We start from the raw sequence: 25268 nt of genomic DNA, 5'->3' as shown, positions 1-25268 counted from the left end.
GAACTCAAAAGCACACTCCATGAGGAGAAGCAGAAAGAGTTAGCCGTTACCAGGGAGACATTACTGCGGCAGCATGAAATGGAGCTGATGAGAGTGATCAAAATCAAAGATGGAGAGATCCAGCGACTGAATGCCTTGGTCCTCAGCCTGAGGGACGGCTCCATGGACAAGGTGATCCGCTCAATCCGTGTCTGACTATCCGCACGCCACGTCGGGCTCCGATGCGGCCGCTACCGTATTGTGTAGCTTGTCCCCAGTAAGCGTCGCGGCGCTCCGTTGCGGTCTCAACGGCCCGATGTGGCGCAATGTCTGCTCAGTTGAGGAGCGGGGGCGCTTTGCTGGCGGAAGTGGAGGAGACGCGGCGGTGTCGGGAGACCGAGCGGTGTCGCCTCCACCAGGAGCGCGGAAGAAGCCCTGGCAGCGGCCCAGCAGGCCTGGCAGTCCCGAGCGGCCCAGCTCCGATCGGCTCATCACCAGCATCGGGAGGAGCTGAGCCGAACTAAGAGAGACTGCGAGAGGGAGATCCGCCGACTGGTAGGACTGATCAGATGCGCGGTGCGTGGCTATGTTCCCAATTTCGTTGTATACCTGCAGTGCAATGACACCTAAGGCATTCTATTCTATTCTATTTCACAAGAAGAAAACGTCCGGTTGCTCGCTTCGCTTTTGTCACAGCAATGGTGTTCTAGTCGATTCAAGATAAAAATTGGCCGGTTGCTCTCTTTGTTTTTGTCACAATTCTGGCAAATGAGTTTGCCCGCCTGCCTGAGCGCTCCCCGTTTGTACATCCAGATGGATGAGATCAAGCTGAAAGACAGAGCGGTTAGTGTTTTGGATAAATCCCTGGGGCCGGCCACGTCCACCGCCTTCAGCTGCAGACTCAGGCTGCCGAGCAGCAGATCGCTGCCCTGAGGGATTCCCAAAGGGCGGGCCTAAACTACCCTGGAAGTGGGGTCAACGGCGCTACTAGCAATCCTCTTCATAGCGTAAGCCACCTCATCACACACTTGCAGTACGCATGACTTAGTTCGTTGCTGGAGGAAGGTAGCACAAAAACAGTTTTGAACTTTGAACGAGTGGTTGTGTGTGTGTGTTGCGGGGCGTTTTCAGTCTCAGGAGGATCGGGACACGCGAAGGTTTCATCTGAAAATCGCTGAGCTCAGCGCAGTCATCAGGAAACTGGAGGATCGAAACGCCCTGCTTTCTGAAGAGCGCAATGAACTGGTAATTTATTGACGGCACGCTTGAAGGTTTGCGCTACGTTTGATGCGCGCCATCCAGCGAGGCACCCATTGCGCTTGCTTATTAGTTGAGCGGCGCGGAGAGTCGGTTGCCTGGTAGATGTCTTTTATTGGGAGCCAAAGCCACGATTCTGTTCAAACCGATGCAAAAGGAATGGATACGTTCTGGCCCGCGTGTTGTGCGTCTTTCGCATCCCGCACTTCATGCTTGCAGCTTAAGCGACTGAGAGAAACAGAAAGCCAGTTTCTGCCACTCCTGTACAAAAACAAACGCCTGAGCAGGAAGAATGAAGAACTCTCACTGGTGCTGTGTCGCCTTGAAAACAAAGTGCGCTTTGTCACCCAGGAGAATGAGGAGATGGCAAGCTTGGTAAGTCGACGCGGACAACGGCGGCGTGCCAACAGAGTCCACTGCATTTGTGTTCCACAGAGAAGGCCTAGTTCGCTCAATGACCTGGAGCGCGGTTGCGGCCAGCAGGACGGTGAAATGGAGTTCCTTCAAGTTGTGGAGCAGCGGCACATCATCGACGACTTGTCCAAGGTCTTCAGGCAGGTGACTCGGTGCACGTACGGCAGCGCCGCGCTCGCTCGCTGTCGCCAGGAAACCTTTTCCGTCCAAAGCTTGGCCGGCGGCCGCCATCCAAAAAATTGGCCCCTTAAATTCCGACCTTTCAAGCAGGAGCATTGTGCGCACGCGTTTGAACACGCTTTAGACTTGTTTTGCCGTTTTCAGCAGCTCAAAGCTCCCGTTTTGTCAGCGCCTTTGCCACTCGCTGTGCGCTGAAAACGACGGACTCGCCCGGCTGCTCAGCCCGTCAACCATGAGCCGCGAGCGCGACGTCATTGTCCGTAGGCAGCTAGTGGCAAAATGCACCCTGTTAGAGTTGCGCTCGCTCCAACTTATTTTGCAAGAACCACACGGGAGACAAGTAAGTTCTTTTGGACACCTGCAGGTGGAGAGTCCATCCGTTGTACGAATGAAGTCTGACTCTCGGCTCCCGCACGAGCATTTTTATTAAGAGAAACAGGGTGGGTGTAAGAGTGGATTGAATAGAGAAAGCCCTTGACCTCTAGTCAAAACATAGCAAGGGATGTTTTACGACTTTGTGTAGGAAGGGATAAGCGATAGGGATAAATAAGGGATAAATAATATTATTTATTACAGGTTGCAGTCAAAGTCAAAGCAACATAATCATACGATAAAGATAATCTGGAAAACCCTGACACACCCTGTAGTTGTCACTTTTGGAAAAGACGAGCGTCCCTCCAATCATCGCCGGTGACGGGTTTTTCAGGCTCTGGAGACAGGAGCTCATGTCAGAAATGTCATCGTGAGTCGCGTTTGTTTCTGCGCCGGAGCCGTTCGTTCCCTTTGCATCCAAAGAATCTCAAAGGCTGATTATTTGTGTCGACAGGAGAGAGATTTGCTGCTACGATACCGACGTCGAGAATCTCTGAGGAGGAACAAAGCGTGAGGTCCTGCAAGGTGAGTCTGTTTGTTTGCGGCTGCTTGGTGTTGCGCAAGATGAAATGGCCTTTTTCTCGCTATCGTTCCTCTCGTCGATTCATCGTGAGGTGTCGCTTCAGTTTGTTCAGAGAGATGTTTGCTTCCGCGCCCGCAGGTCATCGAAACATTTTACGGCTACGACGAAGACGTGTTGGTGGACTCGGACGGATCGTCCTTGTCTTTTCACACCGACAGAACCCCCGACACGGAACCCGAAGAGGTAGCCCGCCATTTCTGCCAGCGTATTGGCGCCAAACATTCCTCTTCACCCTGGAATCGGACTCGTCTTTGCGTCGCGGGTGCTTTGTCGCCGGTCTGACTGATTCTGGTACTAGTGCTGTGTTGCATTGGTGTGTGCATGAGGAGGCGGAGCTTCGCTACCGCCAGCTGACGCAAGAATATCAAGCGCTGCAACGAGCCTACGCTCTGCTAGCCCAGACCAGCGGAGGGGACTACGACGCCGAGAAGGAGATCAAGGTGGCGCCCCTTCCCGCAACCCCCGGCCGGGTCGCAGCCTCCCCGTTCTCACCCAGCCTCGGGTGTTCTCTGGTCTGAAAGGAGGAGGAGGAGCCTCCCTCCTCCTCCTTTCAGACCAGAGAAAAGCTGATGGTAGTGTCAAACGCACCTCTTTCAATAATCACTCTTCCCTTAAATATCTACGAAAGTTATTTAATTCTCTAACATGTTCGGAGTTACTTTTTACGCGGCCCGTCAAAAGGGGAAACAGGCCCGTTGCGCCCTTCAAATAATTAAATTACTTTCAGTTCTACACCAAACCGATAATCCGATTCAAACACTTCCGTTAATTTATTCAGACGAAGCAAACTTTCAAACGGATTGAAATTCACTCGTGTCTCAAATAACTACGAAAGTTATTCAATTCTCTAAAATTGTCTGATGTTACTTTTATTTATTACGGTCCTATGTTATACCATAATAACCCCCCGCACATTAATCAAATTGTCAAATCAACCCCGAACCATCGATTGTACATTCAGTACAAATCAGCGCACAACAAAGTAGATGAATATACACAACACATTTATTGAAGAAACATGAAATAGAATTACAAATCTTAATCACTCCAGAAACCGAACAATTTCACCCACTGATACCCGTGTTAATAAAATCATTCAATCCCAGAACAATTCGATTGCAAAACACAGTTCATGAAAGAGGGAATCAATTTTTACCCAAGCAAAGAAATCAAGAAGTAAAAATCACATTTGTGCTTCTCCAAACAATTTATGTCACGCCACTATTCTCATAGTGACGGGTCCCTTGATCGAATTGACTAACAATATTGCTTTAAGCTGTTACAGAATACATTTTTAGCCAAGCAAAGAAATCAAAAAGTAAAAATCACATTTGTGCGTCCATGCGTGACTCACAATCCGACACCGTGTTCCTGTTTTATTTCTATTTTAACTTGCTTAGCTTATTTTGGCCCCTTTTTTGGTCTCATGTTTTGGTCTGGCGCCATCTTTTGGACACATTTGGAATTTCAGCTCTGCCAATTTATTCCTGTGAACAATCCATATTTTACCATTTGCACCATCTCTTCCCCCCATGTTACATGACAGTAGAAATGGGTCACTATCAAAGCAGAGTAGCAGATCTGGAGTCAGCGCTGAAGCAACAAGGACAGGTAAGCTTATCAATGAGCACACCTTTTTCTCAGACAAAATAGCTACATTCTTCAGTCACTCATTCGTCTGGCATTACTGGACCAACCCCCCCCCCCCCAACGTGGCTGGGAAAATGTGGAGAAAAGCAAATGTCATTTTCCAGTCAACCAAAGAATTTGTGGATGAAAATGACACAACATTCCAAAGCTGTCCACGCGTTTGTCTCTTCTAGAATGTCAAGTGGGTGGAGGAGAAGCAGCTGCTGCGGCAGAGCAATCAGCAGTTGGCCGAAAAGGTGACGGAAAGAAAGGCGCTGGGCGGAGTCGCTTGGCGTCACACCCGTCCGGAAGCCCCGCAGATGAGGTCTGACTGTCTTTTCAGGTCAGGCGGATGGAGGCGGAAGAAGCGCGTCTGAAAGAGCACATCCAGGATATCCGAGACCAAAACGAACTGCTTGAGTTCCGCATCCTGGAGCTGGAGGTGGGAAGACTCGCACAAGCGTGTTGAGGCCAGAGATGTGACGGACGGACGGACGGACGGACGGATGCATGCCTCTGCCTTTCAGGAGAGGGAGTGGCGCTCCCCCGTCTTGAAGTTTCTGCAAGTCCGTTTCCCAGACGGCCTCAGCCCTTTGCAGATCTACTGCGAGGCCGACGGCGTGAGCGTACGTAAGGCGTCCCTCGCAACCCTAACCTTAACCTGAGGTCCCAGAACACCTTACATTGCTCCTTGCGCCTTTCCCCAGGACATCGTCATCAGTGATCTGATGAAGAAGCTGGACATCCTGGGCGATAACGCCGTAAGTGTATGTCGAACTCCTTATGTTCGCACTCCACGAGACTCGGCGGCTCAAATGTGACTTTTGGAAGGCTTTGCGCTGAAAGAACCTTGTTGACGCTGTGCCTTTGGGCTCTTGCAGAATCTCACCAACGAGGAGCAGGTGGTCGTGATTCACGCCAGGACCCTTCCCACCCTAGCCGAGAAGGTAACGCGCACGTCCACGCACGCTCTCGCATTCTGCTTATGTGACAGCAGCCTTTCCTCAGTGGTTAGAATACATCAAAGTGACCAAGTCAGCACTTCAACAGAAGATGTTGGACATTGAAAGTGAGAAGGTAGACAGACACGCGACATCAGCCAAGGGGAACTCGGGGCAATGTGCCCCAACAATTCTGACCTTGAGCTGTGCTAGGATATGTTCTGCAACCAGAAGGGCTACCTGGATGAAGAGTTGGACTTCAGGAAGCGTTCCATGGACCAGGCTCATAAGGTAAGCCGCCCTCAAATCTCCCGCCGGACTACTGATGGACGAGGATTGCGGCCCAGAGGATCATGGAGCTGGAGGCCATGTTGTACGAGGCGCTACCGCAGCGGGACTGCCCCGCCACGGACGGCGAAAAAGCCAGCCACGCTGGCGTGAATGACGTGCTGACGGCGGATCAGAGACAAGAGCTTAGGAGCGCCGTGGACCAATGGAAGCGAGCCCTGATGTGGGAGTTGAGGGAGCGCGACGCTTGCATCCTCCAAGAGAGAATGGATCTGCTGCACAGCGCGCAACAGGTAAGGGCCCAAAGCCAGCCCGGCACTTACTTGCACGCTTACTGGCTTTTGAAGGCTACTTTCCATTTGTCCGTCCTAGAGGAACAAAGAGCTGAAAGAATTCATCGAAGCTCAGAAGAGACAAATCAAACAATTGGAGGAGAAGTTTCTGTTTCTCTTTCTAGTCTTCTCCTTGGCCTTCATTCTGTGGCCCTAACACCAGCTGGTGAGTGAGCTCCAGCGGCACCGCACTCGACACCTCCGATACACTGCCAGCCGGTCTCAGACGTTGGCAGACGCTCCGATGCCGACGTATACCCCCCGCCACGGTGACAGAGGCACCGCGTCACACTGGCGCTCATCCAATCAGAAGGCAGGAAAGGCAAATTCACATGCAGGGCACTCTTGAACCAGAAGAGAGCGCCACAAAAAACGGTTGTTGCCCCAAACGCGCACTAAAAAGGGTCAGAATAACAAGAGTCCCACCGGCCAGCCGGGGCCACCCGTCCATCCATTTCTTCAGGGGGGGAAAAAATTGGAGTCACCGGTGAGTACATTTTGCATTTAGCTCTGCTTTTCTGCTTCTGTCTTCAAGTGTGTGGCATCCTGCGACCAAAGATTCAGCCAACCCCAAAGCGGTTGACCTCAACGTCCCACCACCATTCCTACCAGAGCAGGTGACGTGATGCTTTGGACATCCTTCCGTCTCAGATGCCCAAAAGTACTCTTTGCCACATCTGCGGCAATACGGTGTCTTTTCAAAGGTGCAAATAAATCCAGCGTGGGCGGAACACGCACGTCTTCGGTTTTTCCCGCTTTGTTTGTGTGACAGCTGTTGTGAAAATTTTACACAAATAAAGTTGTATAGTACAGGTTTGGCCAAGCCGCAACTCCCGAACCGCATGCGGCTCTTTTATGTTCATATCAACATTTGTGTGTGTGTGTGTGTGTGTAGGTGTGTGTGGGGGGGGGGTTGTGCGTGTTGGCTTCACTTGAGTTCAATTTAGTATTTTCGTCAAAAGCGCATGTGGTGAAATTCCACAAAGTAGGATGGGCAAACACATTCCAGTAAACTATTAGTGTCAATTGGGCTCTCGAAATGGCAGGGAAAAGATGCACAGCAAAACGAAAATATGTAGATGAACACAGGACGTTTTTATCAGAGTGGGAAAGTTTCTATTTTTTGTTGAACGTGATGGCAAATAAAGGAAAATGTGCTTTCGGCAGTTTGCAAACATATGTTTTAAGGTTGTGTTAAACTTATAATCATATTAATATCTAGTATTAGAGTGCTCGTGTGGATTGGTGGGGGGCGAGGAATGTGCAGACAAACTGCATGAACTTGTTTTCTTCAAAGTGTTGTGGAATAGGCCCGGATAGGGAGTACCGGAGGAGACCATCTCAAGGTCGGTTAGGAACAAGAACAACAGCACGTCTATGAGACCGGCCTTCGAGGGAAAAACCCAACTGTCTGACCTCAGCGACACCTGGACCGGGGAGGAGATGGCCATCGACCAATCATCTCACAATATTTTGCATGCTTTAATATTCATATTGTGTTTCTTTAAAACTGGGCAACCCGGAAGAATGTGTCGTCTTTTGGTGGTCACAAAAACGCACGAGTTTTAGTGTGAGGGACCCGGGACCCAGGCCTGTATTAGTGCGCTCTGTCAGGAATAAATAATTGGTAAATTTGGTCTGATTGATCTACTGGTCTTCTCTTTGACAGAACGAACTCGCAAAATTGTTAGGTGCGCCAGTGTGTGGATTAGGACATAGCAATTTATGTGTTAAGTGTTGATCGCAATTTGGAGTCAGATCAATAACTAGAATCCGTAACCTAACAATTTCTTGGTGACCCCGGACGTGATGTCAAGAGAAGGGTAATTGACAACTCGTGGTCTTTAGCCAAGACACCGGACAGTGTCAGGGACACTGTCTCCCGGTCGGCGAACCGTTTGGAATAAGCGCACAACGTTGAGCTGGTACGACGTTTCCTAAACCCTGAGCTCATCACCGATAAGGTAAGCAGAATACCTGTTACTATAAGTCGAAATGCTGCAAATTGAAAGAGGAAATTTAAGAGGAGACTGTCGTTCAGATCAAATAAGGTGTGCATGAAGTTAAGATACATACGGTGAATAAGTTTGGAACTTACGTGTGTAACGTGTACGGTAAAGTCAGGGACTTACGCGTACTACTGATAGGTCAGGGACCTAGTGCTTCGTCGTGGCGGACAAGGGTGCGGTGACGATCGTATTCAAATAGCTGGGGTTAATAAAGAGATCCCCGAGGGGAAGTGAGGCCTCCTCAAAAAATATCCGGTGGTAACAGTTCCTCCTGTGAGAGATCAGACCGCTAAAACATCCAAAATGAACCAAATTGGGGGGAGAGAGAGTGTGCGCGCAGAGGATCCTCATGAGTGGGTGTGTATATGAGTGTGTGTGAGTGATGTGTGTTCTATGGAAGAATGGTGTGTTTAAGTTAAGTTGGTTAGAGAAACTAAGATGAGCAAGGTGTGGCAGTAGAGAAAATAAGGTGTGTGACAGAAAGTTACTAGAACGGTGGCTTGATAGGATGAGAATAAGAGACAACAAATGTTGTGTAGAAGACATTGAAAGATGTCGAATGTGAACATGATGAAGGGCGCAACAGCAAAGTTGGCCTGCCCTTTGAGAGGTTGAGACTGATGGGCGAGCCTGCACTCGCGCGTAGTCGCGGGTCTGGGCTGTACGCGTGGGCCTGTGCTATGCTCGCGCGGGCGGTGGGCCGGCATCATGATTGTTGCAGGAAATGGCCAGCCTGTAACCAGTCAACATTGATGCCGCGACCCTCTCGCACGGGGGGTGCTATAGCCCGGGCGGGGCAGGGACAGTGTGAGTTTCTCAGTGAATGTTTGAAGCAGTGAGATTGAAGGAATGTATATGCTGATGTGGAAGCGCAAATTGTGAGTGGTATTGACCGATAGAAAGTGGCAAAGAAGCTACATGAGAGATGGATTGTGCGTGCGTGCGTATGCGTGTGTGTGTGTGTGTGTGTGTGTGTACGTGCGGTTGTGTGCGCGCTCGGTGTGTGCGTTTATGTGCACACCCTGTGTGCTGCATCCACACAGTGTGAGGAGGAAGACAGCATGGATCAGAGAATGTTCAAGAAAGGGGGGCTAACTCGTAAATAATGAGGCGCTATTGGGAGTAATCTGTTTGTCCTTTCTTTAAGGTTAGGTTAGGTTAGGTTAGGTTAGCAACACGAGCGATTTAGAGGTTCAAAAGAAAGACAGTTAAAAGAAAAAAGCATTTTTGATTTGGACAATGGCAGGCTAACAAGAGCATGAGAAAGAAGGGTAGAGAAAGCGGTGAAAATAGACAAGGAAAGAAATGAATACAAGGGCATTTATCCATATTTGCATGATGTGACACACCCGAGTGCCCCGAAACTCGGAGTGAGCTATGTTGGACCGCCGCCGTACGGCGACCCCGGAGTAATGGATCCGGTGGTGACGTTGGGTGGTAGGATGGTAGTGGATGTCGAGGGCGAAGGCGAAAGGGCGGATCAGAGTATTGTACAGTTGATTGAACAAGCAGTAAATAAAGAGAGGCGACGGGCCCGGGAGGGGGACACATCCCGCGTGGACACATCCCGCGTGGACACCTCCACCCCCGGTCCGAGCCCTCAACCGTCCAATGTGACAAAAGGAGAAAGCTGGCATAGACTTACTGCCGAGAATGAGGAGCTAAAAAAGAAAATTGATCAAGCCGATGAGCAGCGTACACAGGAAGCGCAGATGTTAAAATGGGCAACAGAGAGAGAGAGAGAGAGAGAGAGAGAGAGAGAGACACGGAGAAAATATAATTTGCGGAGTGGTCAGGGACAGATGACACAGGCCGAGGTGCAGAAAAATGAATTGATGTGTCCGCTGGTGACCACATCGGGCGGTCAGCACTACGAGCCCATGGTGCTCCGTGATGTGACCACGATAATGGAAAATATGCCCCCACTTCACAGAGGAGGCAAGGTGTGGCTGAACAAATTTTTGGCTCTGATGAGTGGGCAGAGCTGTACACTCGGTGACATGCGCCAGATGTTGGCAGGAGCATGCTCCCTGGTGCAACTGCAGGCAACTGAGGAAGCAGCAGGCACAGCGAGACTGGGGAGGGAGGTGCCCTTGCCACAAGTAGCAGCGCCCCTGTTTGAAAACATTAAATTGACTTTCCCACAACCCACCGATCTGGCCCCCACTATGTTTCCTTATGATGTGAAAATGTCACCTGCACAACATTATGTAACATGTGTGGAGAGTTGGATTGAAACCACAGGTCGACATCCGGCTCTCACGCACGAGGCAGAGGTGCTCTTCCGAACGGCGCTGCTGGATGGACTTCCGCCAGATGTGAAGAAGCAGCTAATGTCAGATCCTGACATTCTGGTTTGTGCCGAAGAACGATTTAAACGTCATCTTTTGCATCACTGCAGAATGTTCACTGAGTCACAAGCTAAAGTTGAAAACGAGACAGACGCATTATCTAAACAGTTGTTGAAATTACAGTTGGCAAAAATGCATGGTGAAGCTAAACAGTCTAAATCACAGAAAAAGGAAATGCAAATGTCACAGGCTCTTCAGGTGGTGGGGCGCGGAAGGGGCCAGTTCCGGGGCGGATACAGAGGGAGTGCACCTGCTTACCCGGGGAGGGCAGCATACAAACCCCATTCGCCCAACGCATGTTTCATCTGCGGCGAAACCGACCACTGGGCAAAAGAATGCCCACAGTATCGACCGCGCGGAGCCACCCGCCCACAAACGCACGGAGGTCAGTACTACCAACATGATGATCTCTGGTGTGGACAATTTGAATAGGGCTGCCCAGGGAGCCAGGAAAGCAGTGGCCCGGCGGAGCCAATGCTTCATGTGACAGTGGAAAGAAAAACCTGTGAAGATGCTGGTGGACACAGGAGCAACTTATTCATCAATAAACACTGCCCTTCCTGTATCCTCACTGTCAAAGAAAACAACAACTTTAGTCGGCTTCTCGGGACAACCACGTACTCTGCCTTTTACCAAACCACTTGAAACTGTGATCACCCGGACAGGGTGTAGACTGTGGTACAAATACATCCATTCCACAGACACTCCGATCAATTTGATGGGAAGGGACTTGCTGTCAGCCGTTCAAGCCAGAATTCTGTGTGGGCCAGAGGGAGTGATTATTCAATTTCCAGATGGCATCAGCATCCAGTGCTCACAGCAGCTACAACAACATGGTCAGTGGCTGATGGCGCCCCTACCGGCAGAAGCAGAAACTGCAACCATCTACTGGGCCAGGCTGGAGCCAGAGACCCCTGCTGGTGGCGGTGTGTTCTCGACCTACCTACTGTGGAAGCCTGGATCTGCTCACTGGCGCCATACCACCCACCTGTTGATCCTTTGCATTGCACTCTATTTTATGACCGAAAAAGTGATGATGTATATCGGGATTTGTTTGAAGAAATTGAAGGGCACATGTGGGATTTAACTTCATCGTGCATTTTGATTGGTAAAGAGGGAGTCGCAGCGGCAACTGAATTGACATATGAACAAATGCAGTGGTTCAAAATGACAGAGAAAGGGGTGCCACACATTTCGCTGGCTCTTGCCCCAGGACACGAGGCCAGACAATTGGGCTCAATGGCCAAGCAGTTGTTGCAACAGACCGATTGGCGGAAAACTCACATTCCTAATTTGTACTGGTCTGAGTCTCAGAATGCATACCAAATTAAACAACCCATGGCAGACACAGGATTGCTGGAGATGATGTTGGTGTCCCGCACACACGGTAGGGAGTTAACTGATCATGAGGACGCTGAAGTAATGCTGGCGGCCTTGCCCGACACACTGTGGTCCCAGAGTCCATTTGATGTCGGGTTTTGTCATTAGGTGGCCCCTATTGATCTCCAAATGGATGAGACGCAGCCTATCAAACGGCCTCAATATCGTTGGCCGAAAGAGGCGGACCAAGGCATGGAAGACACTCTGTGTGGCCTCTGGGACGCAGGGGTGTTGGAAGTGTCCGACGGCCAAATCGCACTCCTTGCTGTGGCGTTACCAAACTGGGTGAAGCTTGGGTCAAGGTGGACAGGAGCTTCATTGTGCACTAAGTTTGACAGAACTGAGGAGATTTGATAAAAATTGAAGAATGCGTAGAGCTACAGAGAAAAGCATCATAGTCAGAGATTGAACAGATTTGGATAAAACAAATAGGCTAAAACGGTAAGAAACAAGAGCGAGATCTGATATTTTGGCTCGTCAGGCTTAAGAAGTAGAAGTCGAGTTAGATACATTTTAGAATAGGACATTTGGACTAAAGTGGATTCGGTCAAGAGGAACAGGGGCATTTTGGCATTTTAACAGGGATTGACAGCAAGGGAGATTGAGGATAGAAGATCTGGACAGCAATGACGTAAATTACATTAAAAACTGCCCATTCTAGGGAGAGGTGCTGAATGGTGTGACAGGCAGGATTTTTAGGAAGAGAAAAAGGGGCGAGTTAGACTCGCCAAGAGGGGCAATAAAGAGAAGCAGACTGAGAAACATATTTGAGCTAGACAACAGGAAAAAGGGGGAGAGCCAAATGATGATGTAAAAATCCAGAGGGAATAGTCGGACCCATCTTTATTGAATTTAATTAGGATAATTAATAGAGATCGAGTTTGTAGGAGCAATCTGAGGTTATGGAGGCTCCCCTGACACGCGGGTCCCACAGTCGTCTCCCCCCAGATAGACATATATGACAATTTGAGATGAATCTGATGGGCGAGTTTATGGAAAATTGAATTGGAGATTTTACAATAGGTCATGTTGACAAGTATGTCCAAATGTGAAGAGTTACTATTAGGAGTCAATGTTTGCCTGCACACTAACATACTAACTTTGCTTAGTGTGGGAGGAGAGCTGAGTGATAGAGACGGATGTGTGTGTCTGCGAGTGTGTGGATGGGTGCGTGCGCATGTGATCATCTATGACTGTGTGTGCGCAATATGATTGGCCAGAGAGGTCTGAAGTTGGGGTGATGTGTTTGCAATTGAGGATAAAATTCCTCTCACCTGAAGGGGTGGTACAGACTGGAGGGTCTGGAACTGGTAAGTGATGAGTTCTGACCGGAACCATGGCTCAATGATCAAATCAGGGGCACCATCGACAACAAAACGATGTGATGGAGAAGGCCCATTTCAGTGATATGGTCAGACAAGACAGAACTAGTATCGAACAGCAAGACTTTGAGCGATTTGACGTGTAACGACTTTGAGCTCACCCGACGGGGTGACGGACTAGGTGGACAGTGACCAATTGTTTGACGCTTGAACGTGTTTGCGACAATAGCACGCTCTGCTTTGTTTTTCTGTGTGACTTGATTTTTTATTTTTTTTTTTTTTTTGCAGCATCAGCCACCAGCCAAGGAACGGATTGCGCGTTGCTTGCGTAACTTGTTTTCATTCTTGCAGGTTGTCGATTGCATTCGTGGAAAGTTTGTGTTGGATTTACAAGAATATGTTAACCCTTGCCCTTTTGGTTTTTATGATGAACTTGTTGATGACGTGGTTTTCAGGACATGATCCGCGGGCGCCAGGATTCATTTTATGACTGTTTTAATTTTGATACTTGATGTCTGTTTTTGTGTGTACAAATGTCCGCTGTCAGCCGGGCTATAAGCTCACTGACAGGAGTGCGATGATTTTTGTTTGTGTTGCCGAGTGTGTGTGGTGGACAGTCAAGTTTCAAGGACTTGGGGTGATGGTCCCGGGGCCCAGATGGTAACTAGAGGTTCCGTGGGCCTGGCTACAATGAGTGTGGTGATGAGAGGGGACGCTTTGCAGGTTCCTTTTGATACGTAATGACACATTGGGTGAATGTGTCAAAGGGGGAGAGTGGTAAAATAGAAATGGGTGAGTAGGTTTCAATTTGTAATTGTGATATACAAATTTTTTTCCAAATTCACTTGCTTTCAAGCTTTAACAGGACATGCCAGAATTCACCCAGCAATGATGGAAGGAGCAGAGGAAGACCAGTGACATCTGGTTGTGGTGTGGAGATGACAAATTATAGGATCGCTTGCCGAAGAATGCATCAGGTATCTGTGCCCTCGTGTCGTTGATAATGCCTGTGGTGGTTGTCCCCATTGAAATACAGAATCTCAATTGGAACCTGGAGTCCCCACTGGCGGGGCTCCTGAAGCAAGCCAAAAGAGACATTTTGCCCCCGTGGTTGAGCGACGACCATCCAACATATATTGGCACTATAGGAGTGCCCCGGGGTGTGCCAGATAAGTATAAACTCGTTAATCAAGTGTCCTCGGGATTCGAAAGTATCTTCCTATGGATCACCCCCAGTAAAAATGTAGACCGTATTAATTACGTTCATTACAATGTCCAACGACTGGGTAATTATACAGCTGAATCATTTGCCGCAGTTCATGAACAATTGGCTGCAACGTCGTTAATGGCGTTCCAAAATAGAATTGCGTTGGACATGCTATTGGCTAAGGAACATGGTGTGTGTGGAATGTTTGGTGATGCATGTTGTACTTTCATCCCAAACAACACGGCACCAGGAGGCCGACTGACCAGGGCGTTGGAAGGACTAAGGACACTGAACAAAAAGATGAAAGATCATTCAGGCGTACACACCGATATTTGGTCTGATTGGATGAAAACGTTCGGAAGCTGGAAAGGCCTCATCATGTCTGTGCTTGTTGCTGTAGCTATTTTTATTACAATTATGATTTTACGCGATTGTTGTTGTATTCCATGTATTAGGTCACTCACTGTCCGGTTGATCGAGAAAACCGTCGGCCCGTTGCCACCGATGGGCCAATATGCCCTGGTGACTCAACATGAGCAGCGGGGGGAAGGAAGGATCGACAGCGCGCTGGTAGCTGTTTGCTAAAGTAACGGGTGATGACCTCATAAATGAGGTCATGAGAGGGAATAAAGGAAAATGTGCTTTCGGCAGTTTGCAAACATATGTTTTAAGGTTGTGTTAAACTTATAATCATATTAATATCTAGTATTAGAGTGCTCGTGTGGATTGGTGGGGGGCGAGGAATGTGCAGACAAACTGCATGAACTTGTTTTCTTCAAAGTGTTGTGGAATAGGCCCGGATAGGGAGTACCGGAGGAGACCATCTCAAGGTCGGTTAGGAACAAGAACAACAGCACGTCTATGAGACCGGCCTTCGAGGGAAAAACCCAACTGTCTGACCTCAGCGACACCTGGACCGGGGAGGAGATGGCCATCGACCAATCATCTCACAATATTTTGCATGCTTTAATATTCATATTGTGTTTCTTTAAAACTGGGCAACCCGGAAGAATGTGTCGTCTTTTGGTGGTCACAAAAACGCACGAGTTTTAGTGTGAGGGACCCGGGACCCAGGCCTGTATTAGTGCGCTCTGTCAGGAATAAATAATTGGTAAATTTGGTCTGATTGATCTACTGGTCTTCTCTTTGACAGAACGAACTCGCAAAATTGTTAGGTGCGCCAGTGTGTGGATCAGGACATAGCAATTTATGTGTTAAGTGTTGATCGCAATTTGGAGTCAGATCAATAACTAGAATCCGTAACCTAACACAAACCATTCTGCCTGATACGTCAGACCTCAGCGCATTTCAAAGATTCAAATCTTCAGCGCCATGCACTTCAGCTCACTCCATGCTAACATTGATCAGGCGTCGAACCCGCAACATCATGCTTAAGAGGTGGACATGCTAACCAGTGCGCCATTATGTCAACGCATAACAACTGTAAGAACTTCCGCCGGAATTCAAATCCGCGGGGAGAGTTAACTTGTTTAAAAGGGAGTGGGCAGAAGAATTATTTAATTTATTTAAATCTATTTGGAGTGTGCGCCATTATGTCAATGCATAACAACTGTAAGTCTACTAAACAAAACAGCGGTTGCTATATGACGTCTGCCACGTCGTGGTCACGTGACGCGGACGTGACGTCGACGCCTACTTTACATCCCACCGATCACAGGACCCCTCGGCTGCATAACCGCGCCCCCTTCCCAACCAATCGGATTTGCTATACGCGAAAACGACGCCAATGGGCGGGCTCTTCCGCCAGAATTTAAATCCGTGGGCGTGGCTCGCAACAGGAAGTAGGAAAATGGCGATGTTGACAAAGACACAGCGGATGGTAACATACGACTAACGAGAGAAATATTTTTATTTTCTGCTTGCAACTGGACCGTCCAGAGCGTACACGGTAAGTACAACTCATCGTTTTTAAAAAGAAGTACTTTTGTTGCCCTGAAAAGCGAGTGAGTGTGGCGTTTGGGGGGAACGTCGAATTTCGACGATTCTTTCTGGTCAACGGTTGTAAATGATTGCGTTGATTAAAAAAGAAAACTTGATGTAACTCTACTTTTAACTGCCGTTTCAGATAAGCGGGTATTACGTCGCAGTCATGTGCCGCGGATATGACGTAATTGGCTGAACTTCCACCAAAATTCAAATCTGTTGGCGCGATGGCCGTGAGCCACTGAGCAACGACGAATATCAACAGAAATATCTTTATTTTCTGCTTGCAACTGGACCGTCTACAGCGTACACGGTAAGTAACACTCATTGTGTTTAAAGAGATTTACGTTTGTAATAGCAACGTGTAGCTGAGGCGCTAGCAGAAGTGTAGCCGCGTTGCGTTGTACGTGTGAATATTGGTCCAGGCGAAATGTTAATGTTTAATTTCATTCCTTTAGGTTCCACGGTGTTTGTTGGCTGCAAGTTTTCCACTGCAAGAAGAGGCTCGTATCATTGACCAGGAGCGAGCTACAACGGTGAGTAGCCATAACATTTATGTTAAACACTTCCTATTTCATGTCTAACAGTACTTGATTTAACAAATAACCATAAATAAATACAGTGTGGGCACTGAAGTTAACATATGTGATTATACTGCCTAATCTGTCACCGAGTATATTGTTGCAAAGTAATATAAGATCCAAAGTTGTAATTCAGAATAGTTTTCAAAAGAAGGCCATTAGAATTATATACAAGTCTGATTACCCTGAACATAACAACAAGCTATTAATTAAATCACAAATTCTTCAATTCAAAGATTTGGTAGATTATCAGAATAATAATGTCTAACAGTAATTGATTTAACACATCACGATAAGTAGATTGAGTGTGGGCACTCTCAAGTTAACATATGTGATTATACTGCCTAATCTGTTACAGAGTATGTTGTTGCCAAGTAATGTAGAATAGATCCAAAGTAGTAATCCAGAATAGTTTTGAAAAGGCCATTAGAATAATAAACAAATCTGATTACCTTGAACATAATAGTTAAGTGTTGAATATGTCCTATGAAGTCAAAATTTGGCACCATCATGTGGTGAAATTTGGAATTGCATCACATCCAATTTTGCCTGGGAACAAACAGATTAAATAAATCTTAGACTTAAATAAGCCACTCCTTCTCAAACAAGTAAACTCTGCCCATTTTGCGCAGTAGATGTTCTGTTAATATCTAGTATTTATACAAAGTCATAATTTAAATTGCTTTTAACCTTCATTCATCACTTCAACCAACATTACTCTCTCTTATTACCAACTTGTATCGATTTAACTGAGCGTTTAATACTTCCTATCAGGTCTCAAGTCAAGATTTGGCAAAATACAATTTCAGCAAATCCAATTTTGCCAGGCAACAAAAAGAGATTAAATAAACTAAATAAGTCTTCTTCCCATTAAATAAATCAGAAAAGTCTGTCTTGCAACCAGTCCTCTTCAAACAAGTAAAGTCTGCCCGTTTTGTGCCGTAGATTTTGTGTCTATGCCTAGTATTTATACAAAATCATAATTTAAACGACTTCATTCCTTCATTCACTTTGGAAATTTGGAATTGCAGCAAATCGAATTTTGCCAGGGAACAAAAATAGATCAATTAAACTAAATAAGTCTTCTTCCCATTAAATAAATTAAAAAAGTCTGTCTTGTAACCAGTCCTTTTCAAACAAGTAAAGTCTGCCCATTTTGTGCCGTAGATTTTGTGTTTATGCCTAGTATTTATACAAAATCATAATTTAAAGGATTTCATTCCTTCATTCACTTTGGAAATTTGGAATTGCAGCACATCAAATTTTGCCTGGGAAGAAAAGTAGATTAAATAAATTTAATAAGTCTTACTACTTCCCAATAAATAAATTAAATACGTCTTACTTGTTCCCACTCCTTTTCAAAAAAGTAGTTTAAAACGAGGGCCCTTCACTCAACCTTTAACCTCAACACCGCACGTCACATTGTGTTGTATCTGTGAATGTTGGTTGTGGCCAAATGATAGTTTTCTTTCATTCGTTTAGGTTCCACGGTGTTTGTTGGCTATATGTTTTCCACTGTCAGAAGGATGAAAATACAAAGTACAACGCTTGGACGTGGGCGACGACGTCACCGGTGAGTCCTTCCTTCCTATTTATTTACCTTCTAGGTGCTAGGTGCCGCACTGAACAACACCATGCCGCACTGAACAACACCATGCCGCACTGAACAACACCATGCCGCACTGAACAACACCATGCCGCACTGAACAACACCATCCCGCACTGAACAACATTATGCCGCACTGAACAACATTATGCCGCACTGAACAACATTATGCCGCACTGAACAACATTATGCCGCACTGAACAACATTATGCCGCACTGAACAACATTATGCCGCACTGAACAACATTATGCCGCACTGAAAAACACCATGCCGCACTGAACAACACCATGCCGCACTGAACAACACCATGCCGCACTGAACAACACCATGCCCCACTGAACAACATTACGCCGCACTGAACAACATTACGCCGCACTGAACAACACCATGCCGCACTTAACACCATGCCGCACTGAACAACACCATGCCGCACTGAACAACACCATGCCGCACTGAACAACACCATTCCGCACTGAACAACACCATGCTGCACTGAACAACACGACGCCGCACTGAACAACACCATGCCGCACTGAACAACACCATGCCGCACTGAACAACACCATGCCGCACTGAACAACACCATGCCGCACTGAACAACACCATGCCGCACTGAACAACACCATGCCGCACTGAACAACACCATGCCGCACTGAACAACACCATGCCGCACTGAACAACACTATGCCGCACTAAACAACATTATGCCGCACTGAACAACACCATGCCGCACTGAACAACACCATGCCGCACTGAACAACACCATCCCGCACTGAACAACACCATCCCGCACTGAACACCATCCCGCACTGAACAACACCATGCCGCACTGAACAACACCATGCCGCACTGAACAACACCATGCCGAACAACACCATGCCGCACTGAACAACACCATGCCGCACTGAACAACACCATGCCGCACTGAACAACACCATCCCGCACTGAACAACACCATCCCGCACTGAACAACACCATCCCGCACTGAACAACACCATCCCGCACTGAACAACACCATGCCGCACTGAACAACACCATGCCGCACTGAACAACACCATGCCAAACTGAACAACACCATCCCGCACTGAACAACACCATCCCGCACTGAACGACACCATCCCGCACTGAACAACACCATCCCGCACTGAACAACACCATTCCGCACTGAACAACACCATGCCGCACTGAACTACACCATGCCGCACTGAACTACACCATGCCGCACTGAACAACATTATGCCCCACTGAACAACAATATACCGCACTGAACAACATTATGCCGCACTGAACAACATTATGCCGCACTGAACAACACCATGCCGCACTGAACAACATTATGCCGCACTGAACACCATGCCGCACTGAACAACACCATCCCGCACTGAACAACACCATGCCGCACTGAACAACACCATGCCGCACTGAACAACACCATGCCGCACTGAACAACATTATGCCGCACTGAACAACATTATGCCGCACTGAACAACACCATGCCGCACTGAACAACATTATGCCGCACTGAACAACATTATGCCGCACTGAACACCATGCCGCACTGAACAACACCATCCCGCACTGAACAACACCATCCCGCACTGAACAACACCATGCCGCACTGAACAACACCATGCCGCACTGAACAACACCATGCCGCACTGAACAACACCATGCCGCACTGAACAACACCATGCCGCACTGAACAACACCATGCCGCACTGAACAACACCATGCCGCACTGAACAACACCATCCCGCACTGAACAACATTATGCCGCACTGAACAACATTATGCCGCACTGAACAACATTATGCCGCACTGAACAACATTATGCCGCACTGAACAACATTATGCCGCACTGAAAAACACCATGCCGCACTGAAAAACACCATGCCGCACTGAACAACACCATGCCGCACTGAACAACACCATGCCGCACTGAACAACACCATGCCGCACTGAACAACACCATGCCGCACTGAACAACACCATGCCGCACTGAACAGCACCATGCCGCACTGAACAACACCATGCCGCACTGAACAACACCATGCCGCACTGAACAACACCATGCCGCACTGAACAACACCATGCCCCACTGAACAACATTACGCCGCACTGAACAACACCATGCCGCACTTAACAACACCATGCCGCACTGAACAACACCATGCCGCACTGAACAACACCATTCCGCACTGAACAACACCATGCTGCACTGAACAACACGACGCCGCACTGAACAACACGACGCCGCACTGAACAACACCATGCCGCACTGAACAACACCATGCCGCACTGAACAACACCATGCCGCACTGAACAACACCATGCCGCACTGAACAACACCATGCCGCACTGAACAACACCATGCCGCACTGAACAACACCATCCCGCACTGAACAACACCATGCCGCACTGAACAACACCATGCCGCACTGAACAACATTATGCCACACTGAACAACATTATGCCGCACTGAACAACATAATGTCGCACTGAACAACACCATGTCGCACTGAACAACACCATGCCGCACTGAACAACACCATCCCGCACTGAACAACACCATGCCGCACTGAACTACACCATGCCGCACTGAACTACACCATGCCGCACTGAACTACACCATGCCGCACTGAACAACACCATGCCGCACTGAACAACACCATGCCGCACTGAACAACACCATGCCGCACTGAACAACACCATGCCGCACTGAACAACACCATCCCGCACTGAACAACACCATGCCGCACTGAACAACATTATGCCCCACTGAACAACAATATACCGCACTGAACAACAATATACCGCACTGAACAACAATATACCGCACTGAACAACACCATGCCGCACTGAACAACACCATGCCGCACTGAACAACATTATGCCGCACTGAACAACATTATGCCGCACTGAACACCATGCCGCACTGAACACCATGCCGAACTGAACAACACCATGCCGCACTGAACAACACCATGCCGCACTGAACAACACCATGCCGCACTGAACAACACCATCCCGCACTAAACAACACCATGCCGCACTGAACAACACCATGCCGCACTGAACAACACCATGCCGCACTGAACAACACCATGCCGCACTGAACAACACCATGCCGCACTGAACAACACCATGCCGCACTGAACAACACCATGCCGCACTGAACAACACCATGCCGCACTGAACAACACCATGCCGCACTGAACAACACCATCCCGCACTGAACAACATTATGCCGCACTGAACAACATTATGCCGCACTGAACAACATTATGCCGCACTGAACAACATTATGCCGCACTGAACAACATCATGTCGCACTGAACAACACCATGCCGCACTGAACAACACCATCCCGCACTGAACAACATTATGCCGCACTGAACAACATTATGCCGCACTGAACAACATTATGCCGCACTGAACAACATTATGCCGCACTGAACAACATCATGTCGCACTGAACAACACCATGCCGCACTGAACAACACCATGCCCCACTGAACAACATTACGCCGCACTGAACAATATTATGCCGCACTGAACAACACCATGCCGCACTGAACAACACCATGCCGCACTGAACAACACCATGCCGCACTGAACAACACCATGCCGCACTGAACAACACCATCCCGCACTGAACAACACCATGCCGCACTGAACAACACCATGCCGCACTGAACAACACCATGCCGCACTGAACAACACCATGCCGCACTGAACAACAACATGCCGCACTGAACAACAACATGCCGCACTGAACAACAACATGCCGCACTGAACAACACGACGCCGCACTGAACAACACTACGCCGCACAGAACAACACGACGCCGCACTGAACAACATTATGCCGCACTGAATAACACCATGCCGCACAAACAGTTTTAGATAATATTACGTCGCAGTCATGCGACGCGGACATGACGTCAATAGGCGGAACTCATGGCAAAGTTATAATCCGTGGGCGTGGCTTGCAACAGGAAGTAGGAAAGCGGCAATGCTGGCAAACAAGACACAGCGGTTAGTAACACGACGACTAACAAGACAAATATTTTTGTTTTCAGCTTGCAACTTGACCGTCTAGAGCGTACAAGGTAATTACAACTCATTGTTTTGAAAAATATGTTTTTTTGTTGGCCTGAAAAGCGAGGCAGTGTGGCATTTGGGAGGAATGTCGAACTCGGCGTCTGCTTCCAGCCACAGACGCCAAATTTCGACGATTATTTCGACTGGTCAACGTTTGTAAATTATTGCGTTGATTAAAAACTTTATTTAACTCTACTCTTAACTTTGCCGTTTCAGATATGCGGGTATTACACCGCGGAAATGACGTCAATAGGCTGAACTCTGGCCAAAATTCAAATCTGTGGGCGCAATGGCCTTGAGCGAGACAACGGATACAAACACGACGATTATCAACAGAAATATCTTTATTTTCTGCTTGCAAGTGGACCGTCTAGAGCGTACACGGTAAGTACAACTCATTGTGTTTAAAAAGATTTATGTTTGTGTAGTTTGCGTTGCGTTGTATCTGTGAATGTTGGTTGAGGCTAAATGTTAATGTTTAATTTCCTTCCTTTAGGTTCCACGGTGTTTGTTGGCTGTATGTTTTCCACTGCAAGAAGAGGCTCGTATCATTGACCAGCAGGAGCTACAATGGTGAGTACCCCTTTCGTCGTCCATTTATGTTAAACACTTCCTGTTTCATGTCTAACAGTACTCGATTTAACAAATAACCATAAATAAATACAGTGTGGGCAGTCAAGTTAACATATGTGATTATCCTGCCTAATCTGTTTATCACAAATATGTCACTAATATGTTTATTTGTTTATCACAACACCTTTGGACCTTCAGCAATCGATTATTTCCCTTCATCTACATAGAGACAGAACGATGGTGTCTTAAACATCTCATTCATTTCACCAAATAACTTCACGCAGGTGGATAACGGCCGTCTCGGTCACGCTATGTTGCGTGATGCAGTTTTGAAGAACCAAATGCATTTATTCAATGAATAAGTCAAGCTAGATCTATGTTTATGATGTTGTACGTTACGGTACCGATTGAAGTTGAGTCCGAAGCCAGTGGAAAACAGCGCTGCGTTTGTGCTCTCCAGGTACAAATGTTGTGATCTCTGACTGACGACCGGGCGAGACTCGAGTAAGAGATGTCCAAACGAGCTCCGGCAGGGCGGGTCAAGGCGGAGCGAACGGACGCCTTTCAGGCCGCCAATGACGAGCTGAGAGCCAAACTGATGGACGTCCAGTTAGAACTTCAGCAGGAGAAGAACAAGGTGAAAACCTCAACAGACAGACACTGCCTTCCTCCCTGCCTGCTTCCCTGCCTGCCTCCCTGCCTGCCTCCCTGCCTGCCTGCCTCCCTGCTTGCCTCCCTCCCGCCCTCCCTCCCTCCCTCCCTCCCTCCCTCCCTCCCTCCCTCCCTCCCTCCCAGTTTCCCCGATGTAGATTTGACATGCGTGTGCCATGACTGTGTCAGCCTACGTCAACAAATGCACCGAGGACGTCAGCACCACTAAGAATATCATCACCCGGGGCAACCAACGACCCTGGATGACTGAGGAGGTACGTCAAACGCTACGAGCGCGGAACTCTGCCTTCAAGTCTGGCGACAAGGAGACACTGAGGACAGCGAGAGCCAACTTGAACCGTGCCATCAGGGTAGCGAAGCGAGACCACAGTCGAAAAATTCAGGATCGTTTCCACGACGCCAACAACACCAGGAGTATGTGGCAAGGCATACGGGCGATTACAGACTACAACTCACCCTCCCCCCCCGGTGGGTGAAGTTGATTCTGACTTTCTAAATGGTCTAAATAACTTCTTTGGGAGGTTCGAGGCACTAAACGGCACTCCAGCAGTTAAAACTGTCCCCCATCAGGAAGAGGAGGTACTCTGCCTTGACTCCGCCGATGTGTTGAAGACCCTGAGGAGAGTCAACCCCCGTAAGGCCCCTGGCCCCGACAACATTCCTGGGCGTGTGTTCAGGGAATGTGCAAGTCAGCTGGCTGGGGTCATCACAGACATTTTTAACACCTCGCTGGGCCAAGCCACAGTGCCAGCGTGCTTTAAGACTGCCTCCATCATTCCGGTGCCGAAGAAACCTCAAATCACCTCATTTAATGATTACCGGCCTGTTGCACTGACTCCGGTCATGATGAAGTGCTTCGAAAGGCTGCTTAAAGATCACATCGTTTCCAGACTCCCCCCATTATTTGACCCGTTCCAGTTTGCCGACCGGCAAAACCGCTCCACTCAGGACGCCATCTCCTCCGTTCTTCACCTGAGCCTGGCTCACCTGGAGGAGAAGAACACCCATGTTCGGATGCTGTTCCTGGACTTCAGCTCAGCGTTTAACACCATCATCCCACAGCATCTAGTAGGAAAATTGGAATACCTGGGCTTCAACACCCCCCTTCGCAACTGGCTGCTAGACTTCCTCACCAACAGACCTCAGTCAGTCCGGGTCGGACAGAACACCTCTGATGTCATCACCCTCAGCACAGGCTCCCCTCAGGGCTGCGTCCTGAGCCCCCTGCTGTTCACCCTGATGACACACGACTGCGTCCCCAGGTTCACCACCAATCACATCGTGAAGTTCGCAGACGACACAACGGTGGTGGGGCTCATCAGAGACAACAACGACCTGGACTACAGAGAGGAGGTGGAGCAGCTGGTGGGCTGGTGCAGAGACAACAGCCTGATCCTGAATGTGGAGAAGATGAAGGAGATCATCGTCGACTTCAGGAAAAACCAGCCTCACCACGCTCCACTGATCATCAACAGCTCAGCTGTGGAGGTGGTCAGCAGCACCAAATTCCTGGGGGTCCACATCACAGAAGACCTCACCTGGAC

At 48.4% G+C, this 25268-nt stretch overlaps 3 long non-coding RNA genes across 3 annotated transcripts; all 3 read left to right on the top strand.

Annotated features, from left to right (window-relative positions):
- The first annotated feature begins 810 nt into the window (after positions 1-810).
- On the top strand, positions 811-1519 carry LOC137839858 (uncharacterized). The gene is made up of 3 exons (XR_011086252.1): positions 811-986; positions 1111-1224; positions 1456-1519. It is a non-coding gene; the product is annotated as an uncharacterized lncRNA (long non-coding RNA).
- A 1844-nt stretch (positions 1520-3363) lies between these two features.
- On the top strand, positions 3364-4912 carry LOC125992626 (uncharacterized). Its single transcript, XR_011086247.1, has 3 exons — positions 3364-4396; positions 4609-4671; positions 4758-4912. It is a non-coding gene; the product is annotated as an uncharacterized lncRNA (long non-coding RNA).
- An 11127-nt stretch (positions 4913-16039) lies between these two features.
- On the top strand, positions 16040-22817 carry LOC137839853 (uncharacterized). Its single transcript, XR_011086248.1, has 6 exons — positions 16040-16153; positions 16331-16501; positions 16647-16724; positions 18252-18342; positions 22458-22487; positions 22696-22817. It is a non-coding gene; the product is annotated as an uncharacterized lncRNA (long non-coding RNA).
- Positions 22818-25268: the final 2451 nt, after the last annotated feature.

The sequence above is a fragment of the Syngnathus scovelli genome, unplaced genomic scaffold, assembly GCF_024217435.2.
Source record: "Syngnathus scovelli strain Florida unplaced genomic scaffold, RoL_Ssco_1.2 HiC_scaffold_23, whole genome shotgun sequence".
Lineage (NCBI taxonomy): Eukaryota > Metazoa > Chordata > Actinopteri > Syngnathiformes > Syngnathidae > Syngnathus > Syngnathus scovelli.
This window is presented reverse-complemented; position numbering and strand designations above follow the sequence as displayed.